At 42.8% G+C, this 22,853-nt stretch overlaps 1 long non-coding RNA gene across 1 annotated transcript; it reads left to right on the plus strand.

Moving 5' to 3' along the window:
• Positions 1 to 10,284: 10,284 nt before the first annotated feature.
• LOC309531202 lies at positions 10,285 to 21,963 on the plus strand. The gene is made up of 3 exons (XR_014219135.1): positions 10,285 to 10,472; positions 20,441 to 20,523; positions 21,889 to 21,963. It is a non-coding gene; the product is annotated as an uncharacterized lncRNA (long non-coding RNA).
• Positions 21,964 to 22,853: the final 890 nt, after the last annotated feature.

The following is a 22,853-nucleotide window of genomic DNA, read 5'->3' on the forward strand; positions in this document are numbered from 1 at the left end:
ATGTTGGAAATGTAAGGAGGCTGAAGGGACTTTCTTTCACCTATGGTGGACTTGTCCAAAAGTGAAGGCCTTCTGGGAAATGATTTATAATGAGTTAAAAAAGGTGTTTAAGTACACCTTCCCTAAGAAACCAGAGGCCTTCCTCTTGGGCATTGTAGGCCAAAAGGTGTTAAAGAAGGACAGAACGTTCTTTATGTATGCAACTACAGCAGCAAGAATTCTTATCGCCAAACATTGGAAGACTCAAGATTTGCCCACACTGGAAGAGTGGCAAACGCAATTGATGGACTATATGGAATTGGCCGAGATGACTGCCAGGATCCGAGATTTGGGAGAAGAAGCAATGGAGGAAGACTGGAAAAAATTTAAGGACTATCTGCAAAAACTTTATAAATTATATGAATTATAAGAATTCGCATGATTTGGAAAGATTAGCTCCAGCAATGAGAGTGGATGATATATGAAACTAAATAATAATTAATGAAAGGACTAATGTTTAAATGTTTAAAATGACACCATATTTGTTTTTAGAGTAAATTGACAATAAGTAATTTAAACTTAAAATGCAACTATTTGAAAGTACAAAAGAAACGCATGAAACAAGGTTATAATTTGCTGATATTTTTTATTGTTAAGAATGCATTGTGGGGGAGATGTGGGGAAGTCCGGTAGAAGACGGAAATAAGTTCTGAAATGATCCATCTTTCTTTCCTTTCTTTTCTTGTTGTTAATGTTTCTTTGTATATCTGACTGTATATCTTTATCTGGAAAAAAATGCAATAAAAATATTTTTTAAAAAATAAAATTTCTTAAAAATTGGCTTGGTTAATTTCGGTATGTATTTTCAGAGTCAAAATCTAAGAATAGTGTTTGTGTTCAGCAACAGAAGGTATGGGCACCACAGAATTACAGGGGTTGCCAACCTATTTTGCGGCCAGTGGGCACATTTGGAATTTTGAGAAAGTGCCATCAGTGTCAGTCACAAAATGGCTCCCACAGAGTATGTGGCAGAACACACAATGGCTGCCAAATCCAACAGAGCAGAAAAATTGCAATCAGGAAGGCACCTACATCAGCAACTGCCACACTTGCCCACAGAGATAATCTCTTTTGCACCTCTCCTTTGTACAGAATGAATGGGGAGAGTATGAGTCCAATCCTGGCATGCAATTAAATGTGTGCATGTTTAAGAGGGTGTTCAGTGTGGGAGAAACTGAGACATTGCAAATGGGAACTTAGCTGGATGCTAAGGGTAGATTTTTGAGTGGCTATTGACGGGGGCTTTTTCCAGGCCCCATAGAAGGCACTGGCAGTCACACTAGCATCTGTAGGTGTCGTAGTGATAACTCTAGGTTTAGGAGCTGCCACCCTACATGCCCTGCCATTAGGTTATGGTCATCCACAAGTGGCCATCTGGCAGTACTTTCTTTGCTGTGCATTCATGCAAAGGGGTGCATAAATAAATGCATGCACACATTTGTTTCATTTAGAAACAGACACACCTAGGCAGACTCTTCAAATACAAGCATGCAGAACAAAGCAGACATTGGAATATGAGGCAAGTATCTAAAGCCTGGTTCATACGTACTATCAGCCACCCGGAGCCCCTTTGAATCCAAATCAAGTGAAGGTTGCCCTACATTGTAAGTTGATTGTGTGTTCCCACTGGCCAGAAGGATCCACCGCTTTGGCCATCTCACGACATCACTGCAAACTACTTTGATGCTGGTTTCCAGCAAATAGGATGGTGAAATGGATGAACTCATACAACAAATAATAATAATAATAATAATATTTGTACACCACCCATCTGGCTGGGTTTCCCTAGCCACTCTGGGCAGCTTCCAACGAAGATTAAAAATACATTAAAATGGCAGATATTAAAAACTTCTCTAAATAGGGCTGCTTTCAGATGTCTTCTAAATGTCAGGTAGTTGTTTATCTCTTTGACATCTGATGGGAGGGCATTCCAAAGAGCGGGCGCTGCTACTGAGAAGGCCCTCTACCTGGTTCCCTGTAGCTTTACTTCTCGCAGTGAGGGAACCACCAGAAGGCCCTCGGCACTGGACCTCAGTGTCCAGGCTGAATGATGGGGGAGGAAATGCTCCTTCAAGCCATGCGCATCATGGGCTCACCACCTGGAGCAACCTCCAGTCACTTTGGTACTTGTTCGTATGATTTAGGACTCTCAATAAGAAAGCATCTTTCTCTTGTCATTGAAGTTAATGAGACACACTCAGGTTTTTAAGACTCCCAGTACTAGATCTGAGTATCTAGATTCACAGTTACCATCAGAGTAGCTAGTAAAGTTGCAAGACTTCTCAGCCTGTTCAGAGCTTGCAAAAGCTAGTCTGGGAGAGGCAAGTTGTCTACAAGCCAAACAAAACCCTCCTAGTTCGTTCTTTCTTGTTGGTGGTACAGCACCCGGGGTCCATTAAGGCATCTGCCTGCCTGCACTTGCTGCTTATCCCTTCCTAATGTAAATCTGGGCATTGCCATATAAGGATGGCATATCCCCCAATCCCACCAGCCTCTGTGAACGTCAGGAGCAAATCTCCCACACTGAGATTTCCCATGATGCCGCTGGTCCAAGGAGAATGGGGAGAATTAAAAACCTTTCCAGTTTCAAAGAGTTTAAAAATCTGTTTGGTCTCCTTAGGATAGTTCGAAATGAATGGGGGGTGAGAGCGGGGGAGACAGGGTACGTGCTGTGTGCTGACAAAGATTTGGTAATTCTCAGGATCACACTAATACCAGTTGTTAAGACACAGGTTGCTGCAAGCTCTTAATTGTGTTTGGTGTGATGTACAAAACAATATGTCTTGATCATCTGAATGGCTAGCTGGTGTTAGAATATTCCTGGCACCACTATAAAGCAAAGCTTTCCTTTTAGTTAACCGGTTAAGGAATGTGGGTTAATGCAGCCTCCCCTTTTTACCCCCACAGCTCTGTTTTTCGTAGGTTGGCAGTAACTGACACTTTTTCTTTTGCTTAATTAAGTTGTTCAGAAGAAGGCTGGTCAAACAGTTGCATCTATGTGGGGAGTCTTGAAATGAACAGAAAGCCGTGGGCGTTGCCAACATAGAAAGGGGGATTCTGTTATTGTTTGGGTGTAGACGGGTCATTTTTTCAAAGTTACTGCTGCCTGAGTGACCACAGCCCTTCAGCAGCAGCAGCAGCAGCAGCAGTGAAAGCACATTCAGCTGCTTAAATGCAACTACCTTCAGCTTCACAATGTGGGGGAGAGAGAGAGAGAGAGCGAGAGAGAGAGCCAGCATCAAGAAACATTTTCTGTATCTTCTCCTTTCTTTCTTCCCTTTTTAAAGGCAAACAGTGGGCTCTCTTAAACCGTATTTGTCAATAAATGGTGAAGAAATTCAGCTGGTAGATCGGTTCTCCCTCCCAGTCTGCAAAATGAAAAGAAAAAAACCACAGAAAAACCTGATTTTCTTTTTTAACTGCAAAACTCATGTTTATTGGTTCAGTCAGTTTACACCTGAACTGATTTACGCTGAATAATAAAATGCTTCACACTTTAGAACTGACGTGTATTGAATAATGCCAGCTTTAGAACTTGCTTTCTTCATTCTTTGACACAGGGCTGAATTCCAACAGTGGCCGTCCGCCTGCAAGCAAAGCAGTAAATTGACGGCCATGTTTATGGAAAGAATGAGAGAGAGTCCACGCCTGGACATGTGCATTCTTTCAAGGTTTTCTTTGTCCTATGGAGCTTCTCAAGAGTCCTCTCAGTCTCAATGGCCTTGTTGAAATTCTGCTGGGCCACTTTGTTTGCATAAGGTTAACATCTGTCTGTCATATGGCCATTCAACAGGGAGATCCTAAACTGGAGAAAGGCGATTTTACATTACCTTAAGATGGGGACTGCCTTCTATTAGGGAACGTGCCCTCCAACTGCTAAGTATAGCTACCCAACTTGTTTACTTTTTACCTAGGCACAGCTACCAAAATTACTTTGTGCCTTTGCTAATATAAGGACTAGCTAGTTTCTCTTGATGCTCATTTTCTGCCTATTGGAGAACCTGAATGTTTTGCCTAAGAAAGGAGATAGACTTGGGTAGCAACCAGTTCTTATGTTTTCAGAGATGGGGAATCAGCCATTGTTATACAGGAGACTCCCCACTTACATGTGGGTTATATTCCAGGCTCCCGAGTGCATAAGTGAAATGTGCATCACTGGGGAGCACTTGGGAGAGTCCTTGTGGCTCGTGAGGAGTCCCTCCCCAGATCCTGAAGAAGACGTTTTCTTCAGACTCTGCGGAGGGTCTCCTCATAAGCCTCAGACTTTCCAGCTCTCTCTCACCACTTCTGGGTTCTCGTTGCCACATGGTCATGCACAGGTGTGGAGTTGCCTATATTTCTTGATCTCTCTAGCCTTGGTACAATCAAATACCTGCATAGCACCTAAAGAACCATGTTTGAATGTCTGCTACCTTTTGCTCCCCATATTCCATCTTAAGACTGATCAGCTACAGACTCCATGGCTTCAACACCAGGCAATTTGAATCTCTCCCCCCTGTGTTACTCCTCTTACCATCTAGCCTGATTTAAGAATTCTGGAGAACCCAAAAGATTGTACCCAGCTTTGTGATATTTTTGTGGATAAAAGCATTTCCCTAATATGGATTTTGGAACCTGTCGGATCCCTCACAGTTCACTTAGGATGAATATAGCAAAGAGGAGATGTACCAGTGAATTTTCTTGATTATATCTAAGTAACAGAGTAATAGTAGATAACAATGTAGATCTGCTTCTTCAAAACATCCCTGTTCTACTAGAAATTCTCAAGCTATTTGCCTAAAAAGATATGTAGTCACCTTTATATTCTCTGTTAGGAAAGTGGATTATGTTTACCAGCACCTTATGTTTTTAAATAGCTTAAACAAATTGTTCACTAGTGGGCCAATGACCACTAGTAAATAGTAAAAATGTTGTATGAGGATCTTTACACTGGGTGCTATGGAATATGTGGTATATAACAGGCTGTCTCTGAGGGGTAGCTGACTTCTAAGCTAAGGACTAGGGCTGGTTAGCATCCCAAAAGAAGAAAGCATTTATTTAGAGCATTACTTTAATAAATGTGTAGCGAGTCCTAGCTCAAAACCAGACTATTTCAAGGTAACTCTCCCTCAGAGCTTGTTGGACTAGTGGTTGATAGTGGGGTTTTTTTTTAATTAAATTAAAAGGGTTCCCCCCTTAAACTCTGATTCAAAGAATCATAGAATCATAGAGTTGGAAGAGACCACAAGGGCCATCGAGTCCAACCCCCTGCCAAGCAGGAAACACCATCAGAGCACTCCTGACATATGGTTGTCAAGCCTCTGCTTAAAGACCTCCAAAGGAGGAGACTCCACCACACTCCTTGGCAGCAAATTCCACTGTCTAACAGCTCTTACTGTTAGGAAGTTCTTCCTAATGTTTAGGTGGAATCTTCTTTCTTGTAGTTTGGATCCATTGCTCTGTGTCCGCTTCTCCGGAGCAGCAGAAAACAACCTTTCTCCCTCCTCTATGTGACATCCTTTTATATATTTGAACATGGCTATCATATCACCCCTTAACCTCCTCTTCTCCAGGCTAAACATGCCCAGCTCCCTTAGCCGTTCCTCATAAGGCATCGTTTCCAGGCCTTTGACCATTTTGGTTGCCCTCCTGTGGACACGTTCCAGTTTGTCAGTGTCCTTCTTGAACTGTGGTGCCCAGAACTTGACACAGTACTCCAGGTGAGGTCTGACCAGAGCAGAATACAGTGGCACTATTACTTCCCTTGATCTAGATGCTATACTCCTACTGATGCAGCCCAGAATTGCATTGGCTTTTTTAGATGCCGCGTCACACTGTTGGCTCATGTCAAGTTTCTGAATTTTGGAGTTGGGTTAAACAGGGGTAGGGGGGGGATGATTCAGTTTAAGTTTAACAATGAATCTATCAAAATTGTTGGTAGGCATCCATCTGTCTCGGGAGACAAGCAAAATTGTGCTTTTCAAAACAATATGAGCACTGAAGCACAGCTGTCCTTTGAAATTTGCACTTGTCTGAATTTTGTGATGCACTTTTCTAATACAGGTTTACAAAAATGCATATATTAGGGGAAAGTGTACAAAAAACCCCATATTAGTTAAACCAACATACAAAAAAATCAATATATTAGGGGTAATTGTTTGCAAAAATGTGTACAGTAGTACCTCTGGTTACGAACTTAATTCGTTCTGGAGGTCCGTTCTTAACTTGAAATGATTCTTAACCTGAGGTACCACTTTAGCTAATGGGGCCTCCTGCTGCTGCTGGCGCACAATTTCTGTCCTCATCCTGAGGTAAAGTTCTTAACCCAAGGTACTACTTCCGGGTTCCCGGAGTCTGTAACCCGAAGTGTTTGTAACCCGAGGTGTTTGTAACCCGAGGTACCACTGTATATTAGTCCAAACTGCATACAAAACTGCATTTATTATAAGAAATTCACACTAAAATGTTGATGAATTTTCAGTATGATTTTCATTCAAAAATATCACAAATTGTGGCATAAATGTTAAGAACTGCATTTAAGATTGGAAAAACGAGAGACCAAGTGGACCGAAATTGACAGATAATTAGTTACAGATAATTCTCTAGTTTTTCTCACAGAGTCTATTCATAACACATGTTACACTTTTGATGCCCTTTCAAAGCTTATTCTTCCTTTTGGTACATTTTATCTGATTTTCCTCCTCTCCATTCCGTCTGTTGTCTCATCTGCATATTTACATTTAGACAACAAAGTCCTCCAACCTGTCTTTCTTGCTTAGTCTACACACTGTGTCTGCTAGTGATGCTGCGTAATATTACTAATATAATATTACCAATAATAATAGGTCAACCTTCTTTTATTGCCTTTAGTAACTCCCTAGATGTGTGACGTACACATACAACATTAATCTCTGTGTATTACATATTTTTTAGGAGGACAGAGTTAATTTGCCATTAACGTTTCTAGGCATCCAGAGGTTGAGGTTAAAATAGTATTTTTTTCAAAAATAAAATAAAAGCTCTTTTACAATTTCAAGAAATCCATCTGTTATTAATTAACAACAACAACAACAACAACTGTGCAGATACTACCAAAACAATTCCTGGACAAAGTATCCCTAGGACAAATTGTTAAAGATCCAGCTTCACACCCTGTTGTGTTATGAGATACGTGTCAAATAGTTTAGTTTAGCACATCAGCCTGCTGCCTCTCCTCCTTGGCTAGCTGATGCAAATCGCATGCAGATTTTATGCAGCTCTTTAAAAAGCCCCAAAGTTCCAGCTGCTCAGTTTGCTCAAATGAGCTCTCTCATTTTGCAACGACTCAGCTAAGAGGATGCCTTTACTCCCAGGAAAACAGAAGCCTTTCCTTGACATGGATAACCCAGCATGAGTTCAAACGCTGAAGTGAAGGTCCAGAAGACAGAAAGTCAGATTCACAAGGGCTGAACAGAAGCCATTTCACCATTCCTGGCACTTGCAGTTCCACATGGAGCTTTGTTGCTCCTCAGGACAAAGAAGAGCGCAGTTCCTTTTCGCCCCATATTCTGCTGACAAATGCATAATAAACTGACAGAGACCAAGCAAGATTTCAGAAGGGGGGGGGAGAAAACCCCAGTTACACAGGCGGTACAGCATAGAAGGACCGGGGGATGGTCACTTTCTGCAGGTGTTCATCCACTGCCCCTGTATTTGCATAAATTTGCATGCTGTCAAACAGCCAGCTGACAGGATCTCTGAGAAGGTCTGGACTGAGCCCAAACCTGTCAGTGACTTTCTCCTTGCCAGTCAAGGTTGGCTTTGGGTGCAATTAAAGAAAGGAAGAACTACTTTTGACATTGCACAGAAAGAAAGAGTCACAGATGGGGGCAGACACACATACACACTCAGAGCTCTGACTGCCTAAAAACAAAAACCCTAACAGGAAAGTATGATACGTGAAAGTTTCTGTTATCATCCTTTCTTGATGGGGGGGGGGGCATTCTGTGAGCCAGTGGCTGCCGAGGCTGAGAATGTGAGATTGCACACAACCATCTTGTAACAGTTATTTTAAAAAATAGCTGAGGGAGAAAGAAGAGATTACTATTTTACTGATCCGTAATTAGCCCAATCAATTTATTTGTTGTCACAATTTTTCCAACTGTACTATCAGGCCACCACAACACACCAAAACTACGAGAAGGGGATATTTATTCAGAATGTATAAACCATTTCCCCATGAAATGTTTCTGAAGCAAAAAATAAAAGTAAATAAAAAATAAAAAAGTTTCTAATAACTAAGCATATAATATAAACACAGCAATTTAAAAGCAACTCCTTAAAACAGCGGTCCCAAAAGTGGGCCGTACCACCTCCTCGAAGGGGGGTGGGATTACTCAGGGGGTACTAAGAGGCAGGCAGGCGGGGGGCATTAAAGATGTAAATGACTAACAGACTTTGAAAAGTTGTTATCATTGGATAAAGTTCATCAATTTTGTCAAATAGTGTTAATTAGATTTTGAAAAAAATGTTCCATTAATTGTTACTACTTTGAATTTTATTGTGTTACTATCTTCCTTAGTGGGTTGTGTGAACTGCTGCTGTTCTGAATAGTGCTTTTTATACAGTGGGATGAGTTTATAGAGCCAAGGGAGCGGTGGCCACCAAAGGTTTGGGAACCACTCTTTTAAAACATCAGTTTGTTAAGCAGTTTCAGCATACAATGGTACCTCAGGTTAAGTACTTAATTCGTTCCGGAGGTCTGTTCTTAACCTGAAGCACCACTTTAGCTAATAGGGCCTCCTGCTGCCGCCACGCCGCCGGAGCATGATTTTTGTTCTCATCCTGAAGCAAAGTTCTTAACCTGAAGCACTATTTCTGGGTTAGCGGAGTCTGTAACCTGAAGCGTATGTAACCTGAAGCGTATGTAACCTGAGGTACCACTGTACATGATAAAATGGCTAAGTCACACTTCACAAGGGAATTGATTTGTTCTGTACTTGGTAGCGGTGGAAGGGGGCAGGGTGCCACGGGCGGCATGGGGGCTGCAGCGCACCCCCCAACGGATGGGTCCAGCACTGCCTGCAAATGCAGCACGGACGTGGCATGGGGCACGTGAGGCCTGCGGCCTGCAGGACGCCCCAGCCACCACCTCCCTCCCGGCCATGGCCGCCCTCCAGCTGAGGGGGAGGCGGCTAACCCCTGCCCCAGCTTGCCCCACCCAGTGGGTGGCTTGCCTCCCCCCATGGGCAGCTAGCTCTGCCCCATGGCATCTCATCCCTCCCCCTGTGTGGGTGCCTGAGAGGCTAGCTATGCCACTGGTGTGTTGGGGGGAGCATTCACCAGACTGGGGAGAGCTGAGTGGCCCTGCACTCCTGTTTCCCTGGGCTTTAAAGCCCAGGCGGCTAACTATGCCGCTGTCTGTACTTCTAAAACAGGGGTCAGCAAACTTTTTCAGTCAGACCTCGTGGGGGGCCAAACTATATTGGGGGGGATGAATGAATTTCTATGCCCCACAAATAACCCAGAGAGGCATTTTAAATAAAAGGACACATTCTACTCATGTAAAAACACGCTGATTCCCAGACTGTCCGCTGGCCGGATTTAGAAGGCGATTGGGCCGGCTTCGGCCCCCAGGCCTTAGTTTGACTACCCATGTTCTAAAATGTGATGCTGGTGTCCAATTTTGACCTGAAAGGCATCACTAACAGTAATCTCAGTTCTCAGAGGGCCTGAGGAGGAAGGTATCAGCTGGCTTGCAAGAACCTCATTTATTATTATTTTTTGCACAAGTATAAAAAATCTGGGAGGTGAGGGACTGCTCCCCAGAATAGTCTGATGATATCTGTGGCTGCTCAGTGGGCATGGAATTTTGGGTGCCTGGGTGCCACAGACACATGTTGTGTTGCATGTTGTTATGAGACCCTCATACCCCCCACAAAACTGCAGTCCTCGGTGTGGTTTAACTGTCAGTCCTTCTTACTAGGTAACTCTGGGAATTGTAGGCCCGTGAGAGAGATAGCTGACTCTTCTAATTTCTTCTTCTTCTGGCCATTCAACACCAGGCAAAGCCTTTCTTATTTTCTTAGGCTGATCATGTTTTACATTTTTAATCTACAGTGGAATTATTTTAATTGTTGCTTTATTTTGCTGTGTATAAATTGTTGCATTTAAAACAACAAGAACAATCTATTGGTTTTATTTTGTTTTGACATGTTTGTAGATTAAACATTTGACATGTTTGTACATTCCAACTTTGTGGAATGGCAGGTGAAATTATTTCAACAGTAGAAGCTGAATGACATGACCCACGGCACTTGAATTTGGGAGTGCATGATCTCCAAGAGAGGGGAATGCCCAGAGGGAGAGATGCCTCCAGCGTCTGTCACCTGAGGTGAAGGCTTCACTCTGCCTAGTGATAGAGCTATCCCTGGCTACTAGTTGACACCATCTCTACAGCTGCCCTCACATCACAGGTAAAGGGGATATTGGAGGCCTGGTGGATCGTAACTAAAAATGGATAAATAAAACATACATAGGTTACATATTTTCAAAGCTCATGGCTGTCCCCTGGTTGTTTTGCATATTCTCACCAAGGCACGGAAATTTAATAGCTCATGTTTAAACAGTGACGGGCACTAGAGTTTCATGAGCAAGAGACAATCAGTTCTGTTTATTCCCCAACAATAAAGAGCCTGTTTAGCTCTGGACTGCAAGTGACTGAGCCATCTGGCCCATATCTTCACAGTAAAACATTGTCCATGACACAAAAATGATTGCATCCCCAGGACAAACTAATGTGACCTCCAAAGAAAGCCTTCCTCTGAAGCTATGATATCATACTGCATAGGAGACACCAGCACAATTGAATCTGGTCACCCAGGGTGCAAATGAGATAGGACTATTTAAATCAAATTTTATAGGAGACTTTTTGTCCTCCGTGGCAAATCGTCGAGATCCGACGACAGCATTGAAACATCTTTTTTTATTCACTCATAAGGCAACAGTGCCGTTCTGTTGTGTATTGGCAGGCATCTTTAGCTTGTGCTCAGTCCAGGAAGTACACATCCATTTGCAGAATTAGCACCTGCAAGCTTCCCTTCCAACAATGTTTTACTGATGGTTCACCACCTGCACCAGCCTTTTCTCTTGCCACCCCAGAAACAAGCAGCCCTTTCTCCTCATTGCCAACTGGGATGTCCAAAGTCTGCCACAGCCTTACAAATAATTTTCTGAGCTGAAGAAGCCACTCACAATGCTCCTTTACCTGAATGGCAGTTCATAAAGGAGTGGGCGGGGGGAGGAAGGGAATCTAAAGAACAACTCATCTCAGTGAAATAAATGAAACTTTCTAAATAAGGTCAATGTATCTTTGCCGGTGCTGTGTTTGCTCTGCAGCAGCCTTTGAAAGGAACGCCTAGTTAAGAGGAATTGCAAATCCAGTTAAAGACTAACCCTTTTAATGAAGACTAATATGAATCTGAGCTGACTTGTGGGGATATGACTGGTGTTAATTGTTTGAGCTCAGCTAACGTCTCTTTTATGACCCTGGCGTCTCCAGTTTGCTAAAGTGTATTAGCCACACTTCCACGCTTTTCAAGGTATCAGTGTAACAAGTCTCATTCTAAAAAGATTAGCATTGTGTAAGTGCTAATTATCTCCTGCCATTAGTACAAAGGACCTCGTTAGTTTTCAACCTGAGCTAGATACAATTACAAGAGTTGTTATATGATGAGTTTTACCCTTTTCTTTGAGGTCCCCACAAATAGGATATTGGATGGGAAGAGGTCTCCTTGTTAAGAAAAAAAGTTCACCTGCAATCAGAGGGTGGGCTTCCCTTCCTTGCTCCAGGAGAATGTTACACGTGTGTACGAGGCATGGCCATGTTTCCAGTTGTATGTGCATGTGCATGTGCACACACACACACAACACTGCAGAATATTCTTTTACTGAAGTGTGTTTTTAGATTTTTACATCTGCATATCAAAAGCGGAGTTTCAATATGTTGCAAAAATCTGTGAACTACCTCTCAGCTTGATTGCAGTTGAAACAAGGAATATTTGTGGCTAAAGTGATAAAGTAAATGCATGTCACATGGTTTAATACTACTATAAAGCGGGTGGTGTTGTGGTCTAAACCACAGAGCCTAGGGCTTGCCAATCAGAAGGTTGGCGGTTCGAATCCCTGCGAAGGGGTGAGCTCCCGTTGCTCGGTCCCAGTTCCTGCCCACCTAGCAGTTCAAAAGCACGTCAAGCGCAAGTAGATAAATAGGTACCGCTCCAGTGGGAAGGTAAACGGTGTTTCTGTGTGCTGCTCTGGTTCTCCAGAAGCGGCTTAGTCATGCTGGCCACATGACCTGGAAGCTGTCTGCGGACAAATGCCGGCTTCCTCGGCCTATAGAGCGAGATGAGCGCCGCAACCCCAGAGTCGGCCATGACTGGACCTAATGGTCAGGGGTCCCTTTACCTTTTTATATTTACTGCAAGAGAGCCAGTGTTTGGCCCCCACCAAAAATGGGCCTCATGCTAAAGGTCCCCTTAAGCTTGGAGCCAGCCCTGCACATTTAACCATTTAAGCATTAGACTAAACCCGAGAGGCTATATACATATATTTAAAAAATAATAATCAGCATTGATAGATGGGAATACGCACCACGCATGCCTATATACCCCAAGAAAAGTTCCTCATGTCCCTAAGATTCAGTTGGCCTTCACTAGGGACCAAGTGTTTAGTGTGAGAGATCCCTGCCCTGTGGAATTGTCCTGTCAGGCTATTCCTTCAGAATTTTGAAAACTGTATTGTTTAGACATGCCTGTGCTAATGTGATTCTTTCTCTTTTTCATCCATCAATTGAATTACTGATGTTTTTATGGAAGCCTTGTATTGATGCTTCTATTCTTATATGTCGTCTACCGCCTTGGCACATTTTTATGAAAGTGAATATTATGAATATTATATTATGAATGTAACTAAACAAAATGAGACCTAGCCTCAGTAGTTGAATATAAAAATGAGTTTTGAAGGCGAGCAGCAAAAGGCATACTTAGCATAAGAAGAGTTCTAGGAATTTGTTTCTCTGAGACACGTTTTCCTTTTTCTTACTTTCCGCTTCCTTCTGGGTTGACGCGCCTTGTTTCCTGGTCGCAGGGATTATGCAGGAACCAAATTCCCTGGAGAAGCTACACATCTCCTCAGCGACAAGGATCTGTTCTCTTTTTAAAACTTCACTCATTTTCAATTCCTTTGTTTTGTTTTGTGTTCTTTTCAGATATTTAAATCAAGCCTCCAAAAACAAATCAATTCATTGAAATGCAGCATGTTTTTGACTTACTTTTACATCAATAAAATTTAAGCTTGAATGTCAGCTAAGTCAGTGGACAAGCGTTAGTAAAACAGGACAATACTACTCTGTTTTTTAAGGATACACATGCACTTCTTAATGCTGAAAAAGGCTTCCAGTTAGCTGACTAGCACCCTATATTTTTATGATACTTAACTTACTCAGAATAGGCTCATTTAATGGATGAGACTTAGTCATGTTCATTCATTTCAATGGATCTACAAGTAAGAGGTGTATGGGGTATTAGGAAAGGAGTAGTACCTCTGGTGAGGGACAGGTCATGCTCTTTCTGGGGTAGTTTGTCTACCTCTGGTCCCCACTGTGCAATCAGCTCTCACCTGTGGCTCCTAGAAGCTGTCAGTAAACGGTAGTGGCCGCACCCCAGGAAATGGCTTTGGCTGGCTGGCTAAACCAGGTGAGGGTAGCCAATGGTCTCAAACCCTCAGTAAGTTAGGGAGGTCCCTTGAATGTGAAGACAGCCTCTGGCAGATTGAGCACACAAGACTAATAACCGCATGTGCTGTAGAAGGAAGGAAGAGGAAGATGGGGTTCATCAACCTGGCAAGACTGCCCATCTAGGAGAAGGAAAATTCTGATCCTAAACCTCAGCTGCCTTGTGGGATATCTTGGGAGAGATGAAAAGACTAAGAAGTAAACCCTAGTGGAGTCCCTAAGGTGGTTGAACGGCATCTTGTATGCCTCCTCCCAGCAACTCCTGCAGCCAAGCTGGTGCCAAATGTATTGCTCTGCTTTCCTTTGGACCACATCAGCAAGGCCGAGCAAGGGGGTCTTGTCTGGGCAGCCCAGGATCTCCAGACCCATTGCCCATGTTTGTGTCCTGGGGAGGTCACTTCAGCGCTGCTAACACAGTAGTTTGGTTTCACCCCCAGAGGCGCACTCCATTGTCTCTTGATGCCAACAGCTCTGAGTAAAAGTTGAATACTACCCATAGATATAAAATAAAGACAGTGGCCCACTCTAACCATCCAGATTAACTGTTGGAGATGAGAGTAGGAAAATAACTAGAATCGAGTCCTCTTACCTGGAACTGCATTGTGAGATCTGCCATCACTGCCTGGCAGTGAACCTGAAGTCCTATCCAGCAAGAGGCATGGTCCAAACAGCCATGTGCATCATTTTGCATATAGAACAGGGCTGGGGAACCTCTGTCCCTCCAGATGTTGCTGGACAACAGCTCACATCATCTCTGGCCACTGGCCAAGGATGTCTGGGGCTGATGGGAGTTGGGAGTCCAACAACTCTGCAGGAGCACAGCTTTCCCAACCCTGATATAGAATGGAGGCAGAAAGCTGGGCTAGATCAGGACCCTGCATTGGAAGTTATCCACCTCTGACCTAATGAGATGGTTGGAAAGCTTAGCTAAGGGTCTGTCTCTTCTTCCTTGCCTCTTCCTCTTTCTCTACTCATGACATTTTAAGGGGAAAAGGAAGAATGGGAACAAGCTCTAAAAGCTAACCACTGTATGTGGGAGTGTGTGTGTAATGTTTATAGGAGGCAATAAAGTGTCTAAAATTCTGGAGAGGAAAGCACCTCTATAGACCATAACTGGCCCACTCTGTATTCTTAAAGAGAAAGGGCAAAAACATCTTTGTGTATGTTGAACAATACTAGACATCACATGCCTAAATATCTGCCTCTAGATATTCTCTGCCATTCTGTGCTTCTCTCTCCCAAATACCCAGCACATGCTGATTATCAAAATCTAAAGCAACATTACTTGCCTCTCGATATATCCATTTAATATGTCCGGTTCAGGCAGCTAGCTCCTTGCTTTCAAAGGACTATCTGACAGATCCTATTCATTTTCAAAGTAGCTCACTACAGTTTGGGTAATTATCTTTCATTTCCCGCTTTCTGACACTTTTCAATGATTTGCTGACATCTGAAGCGATACGTGCAAGCCTATAAGAGACAGCTGGACTCTCCAGCCAAAAGATACAAATACACTTAGAAAGGATTCCCATACCAAATCTGAAATAACCATGTGCTTTGCAAACGGCAAGCTGCATCTGCATTTTAATAGGACACTTTTTAAAAAGGAAGAATTCATGAATCAGTTATCAGTTTTAACTTTTTCATTGCCAGTTAAAAAGTCATACTTGCATGCAAACTAGATCCAGATCGGTTTGACATATTTACAGAACATCTTTACTCCCCCCCCCCATAGCTTTATTCCTAGATTGCTGATAAATAATTATCCAATATATATCCTAAGCTATGTTTTTTGAATGGTGATAGTTGATAGACACTGGGTTATAGGCAGCACATCCAGCCTGACATAGTTGATTTGTCAAAGCTGGTAAGTACCTTTCCAGTCCAGCTGATTGAATGCCAAGTTGTTTATACCTAAATTCCACTAAAGGTGCATAATGCAGAACATACCATTCCCTCTAGTTTCAGTGTTCAGGCTGTGAGTGTCTTTGCTTAATATAGCCAATATGACTCTGTGGGCATGGACACATGCACAAGGCAAGGGGCGGCACAGTTTGCAGAAATACAGAACTTGGTGAGATTATGTGTGCATAGCGTCACACTGTTGTATGTTTAGAATCATCTACATGTTTGCAAATAAACAATTACCAAGTAAGATTTAAGGAAGCACAGCGGCAAGTGTATACATGGAAAGAGGAGGGGAGTCATAAGACAAGAGCAGATTTTCTCTTTCTTTCTCTCTTCATCCAGGGAACTTAAGGGACCCGTGTAATATAATTTGGGGGGGGGTGTTAGGCTATATGCCTGAGTCCTCTTCTAATTCCAGGATCCAGCAGGGATTCAATTGCTGGAATAGCCAAGCCAGCTTCTTAGTGAGGTAATGGGCTAAGTATGGGTCGTTAAGGTAACAAAGGAAGTGGCTCTGTGCCAGGGAACAAATGGGTGGCCCCCACCTCAACTAGCTGATAGTTAGAAGGACAAAAGCCAGAGCCGAGTTGTGTGAGAGAGCTGGAAGCTGGAAGCAGGCTGAAGCTTGTGAAGGAGAGACTTTCGTGATTTTGGATGGGAGAAGCAAGACCTTATTAGGGTGTTAATGTTGTGAGCCCCCTCCATCCTAGGCTCAAGTTGTATATATGTGTAAACAAACCATATATCATAAAGACGCCACAGTCTCTGCTATGCCTCATTCCCAATGGAAAAACAAACCTGGTAAGCACCTGGAATCTTGCACTACTTAAATGTTGGTGTGGCATGTTACAATCATCTACGTATATGTTTGCAGATGAACTATTAAGCAATAATATATAGGGAAGTATATCAACAAGTGCATCAAAAGAGAAAGAGAGATAGTTGTAAGACAAGAGCAGCTTTCTTGTTCTTTTTCATATCCTCCAAGAAACTTAGGGACCCCATGGAATTTAATTTAATACTTGGGAGTTGTTTGAAGATGGCAGCTGTACTTTTTTGGGAATGTTTGCTTGTGTACATATCGGTTCTGAAATGATGCTGCACACAAACTACCAGGAGAGATCACTTTGGCTCTCACTTCAAATAGACCAGATCCAGGCACTATTAGAAGAAACTCATTTTCTGGATCCATTTCAATCGGGGTTTAGCCCCGGTTATGGCACAGAAACTGATTTGGTTGCCCTGTATAATGACCTCTGTCGTGAGAGAGACAAGGGAAACATATCCATCTTAATTCTTCTTGACCTCTCAGTGGCTTTCAATACAATCGACCATGGTATCCTTTGGGAGCGACTCTCTGAACTAGGGTTGGGGGGCACTGCTTTGAGGTGGTTTGAGTCCTACTTGGATGGTCATTCCCAGAGGGTGTTGCTTGGGGAATGTTTTTCAGCTCCATGGAACCTTCAAGGTAGGGTTCTGAGGGCTCAGTCCTATCCCTCACATTGTTTAACATCTACAGGAAACTGCTGGGTGGGGTTATCTGGAGGTTTGGCGTATGTTGTCAGCAGTATGCTGATGACACTCAGCTCTATTTTTCCTTTACATCTACAGGTGAGGCAGTGGAAATGCTGGACCAGTGTCTTGCCTCGGTAATGGACTGAATGAGAGCCAACAAACTGAAACTCAATCCAGATAAGACTGAGGCACTGTTAGTGGGTAGTTCCGAAGACAGGATGGGTGGCAGATCGCCTGCTCTTGATGGGGTTACACTTCCTCTGAAGGAGCAGGTTCGTAGTTTAGGGGTACTCCTGGATCCTTTGCTGTTGCTCAAGGCTCAGGTGACCTCCGTGGCCCAGTGTGCCTTCCACCAGCTTTGGCTGGTAGCTCAGCTACGCCCCTATCTGGACAGGGATAGCCTAACTACTGTTGTCTATGCTCTGGTAACATCAAGGTTAGATTACTGCAATGTGTTATATGTAGGACTGCCACTGAAGACGATTTGGAAACTTCAGCTTTTGCAGAATTCAGCAGCCAGGTTGCTCACCAAAGCAAAACAGTTTGAGCATATTACACCAATCCTTGTCCGACTGCACTGGCCACCAATTAGTTTCTGGGCCCAATTCAAAATGCTAGTTTTGACCTATAAAGCCTTAAATGGTTCAGGACTGGAATACCTCAAGGACTGCCTCTTTCCAGATGAACCTACCCAGACTCTGGGATCATCTTCCTAGGCCCTTCTTTGTGTGCCTCCATCCTTCAGAGGTCCGGAGGGTGGCAACGCAAGAACGGGCCTTCTCTGCAGCGGCTCCCCATCTGTAGAATGTTCTCCCCAGAGAAGTTCACCTGGCAACTTCATTATACACTTTTAGGTGCCAGGCAAAACCATTCCTTTTTAACCGGGCCTTTGGTTGATTTGATTTGATTTGATTGATTTGACTGACATTCTGTTTTGGGGAGGGGCTATTGGGTTGTTGTCTTTATTTTGATTATGTATTTTGTAGTTTTATATTTTGATTTTATTGTGTGAACTCCCCTGAGACCTCAAGGCATAGTAAAGTAAAGGTAAAGGTACCCCTGACCATTAGGTCCAATTGCGGACAACTCTGAGGTTGCAGCATTCATCTCGCTTTACTGGCCAAGGGAGCCGCCGTTTGTCCGCAGACAGCTTCTGGGTCATGTGGCCAGCATGACTAAGCCGCTTCTGGCAAACCAGAGCAGCGCACAGAAACACCGTTTACCTTCCCACTGGAGCAGTACCTATTTATCTACTTGCACTTTGACGTGCTTTCGAACTGCTAGGTGGGCAGGAACTGGGACCGAACAACGGGAGATCACCTCATCACGGGGATTTGACTGCCGACCTTCTGATTGGCAAGCCCTAGGCTCAGTGGTTTAGACCACAGCGCCGTTCGCGTCCCTTCCAGGCATAGGGAGGTATATAAATTCAATAAATAAATAAAAATATTGGACGGGGGGGGGAAGCCTCATTAGACTGTAAGAAAATTGAACTGTGGAACAGGTGGAAGAAATGAGGTTTCATCGGCATTCATACTTAGTGATAAATCAGCTTGTGAACAACAAATGAGTCTTGTAGCAACTTAAAAACAAATTAATTCATTATGGCATAAGTTTACATGGACTACTGTCCACTTCATCAGCTGCAGAAAGTGTTTTCCTTGTTTAGCAAATCCATAGATATGTGAGTATAGAAGGGTAAAGGGTAAAATGCAGACTCAAATATTAATTAAATTCAGCGATTCAGTTAAATGCTTAAATGTATGCAATGTAAGCACAATGATGATAATTGTAATTGCTGATACCATCTTGAGAATATCTCAATGCAACTTGGAAATATGTCATTAATTTACAATTAGATTCCTACAGTTGTGTGACTTGTGAGAACGGGTATATATTTTCCATTTTGAAGCTTGGAGAATAGCACCTGATGTTTGTGCTTATGAGTGAGTCAGTCAGTCCATAATGAAAACTGGTCCTTCAGTTACTGGCCAATTACCGTAGTTCTCACAACCAACAGTGCCCCTTACTGGTCAGAGAGCTGAAAGAAGAAAGGTTTTGTCTACAATTCTTCCCACCCACACCATATATATGTGCCTTTCCTAATAGTTTAACAAATGTGTTTATTGCATGTTGAATGTAAGAAGGAACAAGAAACACTGAAATCTCCACTTGGGGATTAGTGCTCCTTTGCAGTCTATTTCATGTTCCAGTTCTGGTAGATGTATGCTGCAATCCTATATCTATTTACATGGATGTATATGTCCCATTGAACTCTACTGTGGAGTAGACATAGAATCATAGAATTGTAGAGTTGGAAGGGACCACGAGGGTCATCTAGTCCAACTCTCTGCAATGCAGGAATCTTTTGCCCAATGTGGGACTCAAACCCACCATCCTGAGATCAAACGTCTCATGCTCTACCAACTGAGCTATTCCAGCAGACATGTATAGGATTGTGCTGTTAACTTGATTATTTCTCAGTCGATAAGCACTTCAAATCTATAAACACTTCAAATAAAACAAATACAAAAAATAATTTCCCATAGTCAGACACCCTTACTAAATAACTAAAATGAAGTGTTCCAAATAAAGCATTTCAGATTAAGAATTTCAAACATGAGAATATCTATAAATAGGGATGTTCCCTAGCTATGGTGGCATTAAACAAATAGTAGAGGGGAAAGTATGTTACAAAATAATTACCAAGTAGCAACCTGTGGGATGGGAGGAGATTCTGCTTTTGTAGAAACCTTTCAGCCAACCCCCCCTACTTCATTCAGACCAGCAACAATAAACAGGAACTGGGTTCCAGTTACAGATAGGTAGCCGGTATCTGAAGAAGTGTGCATGCACACGAAAGCTCATACCAAGAACTAACTTAGTTGGTCTTTAAGGTGCTACTGGAAGGAATTTTTTTATTCAGGAACTGGGTGTTGTTCCCATATGGACTGCATAGAACAATAGTAATTGGAAAGAATTGGGCACCAGTCATCCTCCCTTACTTGAAACAAAACGCACCAATTCATTACTAAAAAGTGCCACACATATTATTTTGCACAGTAGCCATTTTGTGTCGTGCCATGGTGAAAGCAGTGTAAGATGCCAGTTACCTATATTTAAGACACTACAATGACTAAGGCTTTTCCTTTTAAGATAAGCAACCACACACTAACACCAATCTATACCCAAATATCACTTTTAATGAGTTCTCATTTTGATCAGCAGATATCAGCCACAATTCAACCCCTGAACTCCAGTGCAATCCTACTCAGAAGCATGTCCCACTAAGCTCCGTGGGACATTCCTATGTAAGTGTGTACAGCAAAGGTGAGGAACATTTGGCCCTCCAGAAATTGCACAACTACAACTCCTATTAGCCCCTCAAAGCCTGGTCAATGGCCAAATATGGGCATTGTAGTTCAACAACATCTGGAAGGCCCAAAAATAACTACCAAGGAAAAGATTAGGCTGCGTCTCCACCCCCACCTCCTATTTCTGCCTAGGAACTTCTCAATCATTTCTCTGACCCAGGGGGAAATGATTTTTAAACATTCCGCTGCAGTTTGCCAGAGATGACGGATGGCACTTCAAGCAGCAGGACTTTCTGGAAGAGGCAAATCCCAGCCCAGCCATCTTAGGCCTTGTTTACATTGGGACTTTGCCCTGATTTCAGCCATCTGTGGCCAGCAGCCAATGCGGCTGTGTCAGAGAAAACCCCCGAGAGCAGAATGAGGCAAGCAGCAATTGGCTTGCCTTTGCTTTTTCGTGTCCCCCCCCCCAAAAAAAAAATATTGGTGATCCACACAGACTGAATTATCTAGGCCAGCTCTACAAAATTGAAGTCCACTAGGCAAAAATCAAATCAAAGATGCATGTTCTGGGGAAAGAATACTCGTCAGATTTGATATGAGTTGGCAGTAGGGTTTCTACCATTGTCACTCTCAGGGCATCTATGCCTATAACTGCTTCCTAGCAGGCAGGAATTCTACTGGTTAACAATGCCTTATTATTATTAGGTGGGGAAAGCTTCACTTGTTGAATTTTAAAGGCAGAGAGGGAGTGAGGGATGGAGGGAGAGCTGCATATGTGTTGTGCTGGGGGATGCTCCCTGTTTTTGTTAGACAGCATCATTGTGTTTGTGACCTCCACAACAGGGACCAGCAGGACATACCTGACTCACTCTGGTAAGTATGAGGTCTTCCAGAGAACAGGGCAACACCCATGATGGAACTCTTGCTAATTTAGTATCCTGCCATGCCCTCACAGCAGCCACATTGTGTTATGCCACACACCCCAAAGCAGTCATTTTGTGACTGGGGGCCATAGAACTTGCTCAGAACTGAAAATGTGCCCCCACACACTGGTCCAGAAAAGTTGGCGACTGCTGGCTTACTAAAATCGGAAATCTAGTAAAATCTTAAAACTTTGAACGTTCCTGTTCTGTTAAAGAACTGGCATAAGCATAAGAGAGAATTTCTGTTTCAGCGGAGAAGAACAAAATAAAAAAAATACATTTTGAGGAATCCAAAATTCACTTTTCTTCCCTAGAATAGCTTAAAGCCCTTTTCAGGACAGTGAAGAGGCAGGTGTTTTGTTTTATTTTATCGCTGTGCCTAATTTTAGCTTCCTGTGCCTCATTACTGTGTTTCATGCAAACAATTGTTGGTTTCCAGAATAACAAGGGGAGCTGGTGCTGTCTGTGTTGAAGGCATTCCTTAGAGAATACCAAACCTCCAGTGGAGAAAGAGGTGGGTTCTTATTAAGGGCTGGAAATAAAGCTGAGATGTAAATGTGTATCCCTTTCTTACAACATGCCTAATTACCCATAAATGTCATTAAGTCAAGAAATGTTTTCCACCAAATTAACTTCAACTCGTCTCATCTAATTAGCTGGGGATGCTGAAAGGTAGCAACTTAGCAGTCTCTGTTGTAGAAAACATGTTTAACGGTTGACTTTTTTGTTAACTGCCTTCCTGAACCAGGTATTGCAGCTGTCAAAACTGAGTATGATCATAGCAATTAAATCCAGTGTTTCCATGCCACTTCAGACAAAGGTAATTTTGACAGCTTAGTCACAGGCAAGAAACATAGTGAAACTAAACTTTTGGAAGGCAGTTCCAGACATTAGGGTTTGGGGGTTGTTGTTTTTAAGTTCTGAATATGCTATGATTTGCTGGATCTAATGGGTAGTCTGCAGTACTTTTTATTTTCTGCAACGGAAAATAGGATTTTATGGATTGTCACAGTACTGCTGCAGAACAAACCTGTAAAATCCAGCACAGCTACTGAATAACATTTTCCTGTTGTACTATATTGTTGCTTAGACCTGTTTATAGTCATGGCACTGTGGATTACATTATAGAGCCCATATCATTCTGCACAGTGCCATATCTTCACCTGAGCTGTTTTTGAACAGCAGCAAAACATTTAAAATAATAATAATAAATGTGTTTGTGATTTGGGGATTGTGTAGATATCCAGGAATACCACAGATTAGTGTTTGGGACTATAATGAACTAGTTGGCATGAGTCGGGCTTGAGGTGCACATCAGCTTGAGTGCCTCTTCATTGCATAGTTCTCAATATTTATTTTTTCAAACCCACATATTAATTTCAATAAATGAATTGAGGCCAAGGG

The sequence above is a fragment of the Podarcis vaucheri genome (assembly GCF_965113315.1).
Source record: "Podarcis vaucheri genome assembly, chromosome: 4".
NCBI lineage: Eukaryota > Metazoa > Chordata > Lepidosauria > Squamata > Lacertidae > Podarcis > Podarcis vaucheri.